We start from the raw sequence: 4,076 nt of genomic DNA, 5'->3' as shown, positions 1-4,076 counted from the left end.
TAAGAATTTGACTCCTTTCTTTTAAAACCAACCTTGGAGATTCAGAAGTTTTAGGTCATATAAATGTTAATAGTAATGTCGTGTCTTCTATTGCTTGAACTTTTACTGCATAAAAACTAATCTATTCAATGAATTCACTATATTGTCTTGGGATACTTTTCATTTTAAGCATAAGAGTTAATCTGGAAAGTATATATCTGCCTTCACTCCCTCTGCACATACAACTATGTAATTGCTATCCCTGCTCTCACCTACTGCTTATATATAAAATATATGGAATATATTCACTAGAAAATATATTCTCTCTGGTTGTCTTCATAATGCTGACCTAAGGGAAGAGTTACCCTAGTAATTTTGTTTTAATGATTATCAATTCATGACAATCTTTGTGTTACGTTTCTTAAATCATTAAAGTTAATACCTTAGGCCACTATCTGTACTGACATCTGGGAGATTATTAATTATGTGTATACTTCACTGTCCCTGAACTCTCCTTAGAAGCTCTTTGTTTCATTAAGCTAGGCAACTGCATGGAATGGCGTTATCTCACATTTTACAATCTCCAAGAATAGTTAAGAATACAGATCTCAGCTAGAATTTTCGTTTTTCATGTTCAAGAATTTTTGTTTCAAGTAAGGCAAATACTGCAAGTTTCTTTTTTTGTCATTACATTGGAATTCTATATCCTAACAAAGACGTGTTCTCACCTGTCAGTTTTTCACTTGAAGTGCCCTAAGTGAGGAATGAGAGTGCCCTAAGTGTAACATAAGTTCAATTTCTGTCACTTTACACAGGCCTTTCCTGGGTATACTCTATTTATACTTCTTCCCATAAAAATGTACCAGAAAGGGGTAGCTTAGAGTAGTTATTCTCTCCTAGGGGAACTGAAAGAATTCATGGCAAATATGTTGCTTTATCTCTTTTCTAGGCTTGAGAACTTGCTTTTCTCTTGTTCCCAATGGCTGTAACAAACATATCTTGATCTTTCTGATGAAGCAGTCGTTTGGAATTATTTGCAGGTCTGCAGGATTTTAAACGTGATCCATTGCTGAGGTTGGCTTCTGGCTATGAAATTATAGATCCTAGAGTCTAATGGTGAGGGAAACTGAGAATGCACAGAGATATAATCCTTAATAATTCACATTCCAGAGTTGGAAAATTTTACTTTCTCATTTTATAAATATTTAAAGTGAAATACTCCTTTTTTTTTAATAGAATGCACATTACGTTTAAATCATTTTAATGAGAAATGTGTCCTATTAGGGAGAGTGATATATAAATTGTTTGGATATTGCAAAGTATACTTTATATGATACTCTGTAAAATGTACAAATAGCCTTGGGTTTCAGATAATATCTGTTTTATGAAATGAAAGAATGATGATCAGGATAATAAAGTTTTATTTTTCTTTTCCTCACAAGTGGCATCTTTAGCATCTGGAATTGATGAGTATGTGACATAATGCTTCATTTGATAGAGGGTGTCTTAAAGTAGAAGAGATGAGTTATAGTTTTAATAAGAAATGAATCCATAACTAGAGTGAGTTATTTATTATATATTTATTTATTTGTTTGTTTTTAGTGTTTAGTAAAATAAAATTTATCTTTGAAATATTTGCAGGAAGCTGCAGAATGGCTAATAAATGTTTCTTGGTAAGCTTGTAGTTTTAATTCTATATATGCCCCTTTCTGTGCTTCTGTTTTTTGCAAAAACCTTAATTAAATATAATCCCTTAGCAGCCTGCTCCTTGGCCTCTTGAGCTAACTGGCCATCTGGATGGAGGGTGTGCTGCAGGTGGACCAAGCTGGTGGCATCATTGACTAAATCTCTCTGAATCTGATCAATCAGTAAACCGTCAATTGTTTTCTTATGTACAAAATACTAAGCTAGTCCTGTACCCAAGGCTTCCTTCCCTGTGCCGGAGCTAGTTAGGCACAGTGGAATACTATTCAGCCATAAGAAAAGTTGAAATAGTACCATTTGCGATAACATGGATGGCTCTTTTGATTATTATGCTGAGCAAAATTAGACAAAAAAAGTCGAGAACCATATGATTTCACTGATATGTGGTATATAAAACTGAAAACAACTAAAGAACAAGACAAACAAATGAAGAAATAAAAACTCATAGACAAAGACAACAGCTTAGCGGTTATCAGAGGTTAAGGGGGAAGGAGGGTTGTAGATGAGGGTAAAGGGGATCTGATATACGTTGATGGAAGGAGAACTGTCTCTGGGTGGTGAACACACAATGTGATGTATAGATGATGTATTACAGAATTGTACATCTGAAATCTATGTAAATTTACTAACAATTGTCACCCCAATAAACTTTAATTAAGAAAACAAAACAAAACAAACACAAAAAACCCCACGAAATACCAAGCTATTCCATCGAAATGGCTTGTTAAACATAAAAGGTCATACTTTCCATGTTTCTCTATATCTTCATAAGTTTGATGATGAACTTTGATAAATTCAGCAGGATCTGGCTCAAAATGGGCAACACAGAGATTGAGGACATCACCATGTCAGTCCTGGCTGTACATGTTTTAAGATTTTCGTCCTTGAAAACTATTGTTGTTAAAATTCCCCAACATTCTTTTGGGAAATAAACTCGAATCATCCAGTCAGGTTCTTCCCAAGCGGCTTTGCATAGTGTACCACCCAGTTCTCTGATGACAATAAAACACTCCCCGTGTTGTATGCTATATGATATATCAATAAACACATATTTGATTGTCTCTGTTCCTTCCAAAATCTTACCTTCAGTTAACATGTAATTTGTTGGTGCTCGCTCTTCTAGCACTGGTGGTACTTTTAATAGTACTTTAGCTGCCTCAACTGCCTGGCTTGTAGCCTCTTCCAGCGATGGCTGGGTCATTAGCTTATCGACTGGTGGCTTCAGTTTTGTCATGGCTGGCTTAAAAGTCTTCTGCCAATAAAATACTGTCATCTCGATGAGCATGTTTTGGACTTCCTCAAACATAAATATAAGTTTCTTCATCTCTGAGCTACCAGATTGAGATTCATTCATTCATTCATTTTCTTCATTTAAAATTTACTGAATATTCACAATGATGAGGATACAGTTTCTGCCAAAAAGACATTCAAAGTCTGCCTCATAACCAAGCTGATGGCACGGCATTCTTGCCATTCAGGGTCGGGTAGCTGCTGGAGCAGGGTGCCCGGCCAGGGCAGATCTGGGGCCAGGAAACAGTCGAATTCTTGCCTCAGAGAACTTATGGAGGGGAGGGTCTCCACAGCTACACCCATTACTAGAGTCATTTAAATCACCAGTTGTATGAATTATTATAGTAAATAATCAAATAATATTCATTTATTAATCTAATCCCAAGTAAAGATGCCTTATTTCCTCCACAGTCAGGGTTATAGTATGTATGGTACTTCTGTTTGTAATTTTCTTCAAAATAATTGAAAACTATAATTTCCATTGTCAACAATAGTATGGGTATAAAAGGGGAAAATACATTTTATTAAATTTAACAGAAATAAAATGTCTCTGTTTTCATAGAAAAACATTTTCTTTTTGAAGGATGAAAATGACATTAAATGTCTGCATCTTGATTTTCAGGAAATTTTTGGCAAATGAAAAAAAGACTGACATATTATATAAAATCAAACTGTGCATTAAATGATCCAAAAATTATTAATGTGGAGGAATTTTCAATAATAGCATAATTAATACATCAATATTTCCATAAATATTTCTTTATGATTCATATGTTGAACTTTTCTAGTGATATAAATCATATATGAATAAAATTTCTGTAAAATACTCATGAACAATAATGGAGTGTGAGTAAATATCAACAAAAAATATTTAAAGGAAGGAAAGCCAAGAAACTATAACTGATTGGAAGGGTAAAAGGAGGAAAACATAATGTACTTGCTGAAATAAGAGTAGAGTCAATAATATCGCAATAATTATAGATGGTGTCAGATGGGTACTAAACTTACTGGATTGATCACTTCATAAATATCTAATCACTATGTCATACATCTGAAATTAATATAATATTGCATATCAGCTATAATTGTAAAAAGGTAAAAAA

The 4,076-nt window shown here is 33.8% G+C and overlaps 1 pseudogene; it reads right to left on the bottom strand.

Annotated features, from left to right (window-relative positions):
* Positions 1 to 1,577: 1,577 nt before the first annotated feature.
* Positions 1,578 to 3,037, bottom strand: LOC109447564 (small ribosomal subunit protein mS22; annotated as a pseudogene).
* Between the last annotated feature and the right edge of the window lie 1,039 nt (positions 3,038 to 4,076).

This window comes from Rhinolophus sinicus, linkage group LG01 (assembly GCF_036562045.2).
Source record: "Rhinolophus sinicus isolate RSC01 linkage group LG01, ASM3656204v1, whole genome shotgun sequence".
NCBI classification, from domain to species: Eukaryota; Metazoa; Chordata; class Mammalia; order Chiroptera; family Rhinolophidae; genus Rhinolophus; species Rhinolophus sinicus.
Note: the sequence above shows the minus strand (reverse complement) of the source record. Positions and strands in the feature narration are given on the sequence as shown.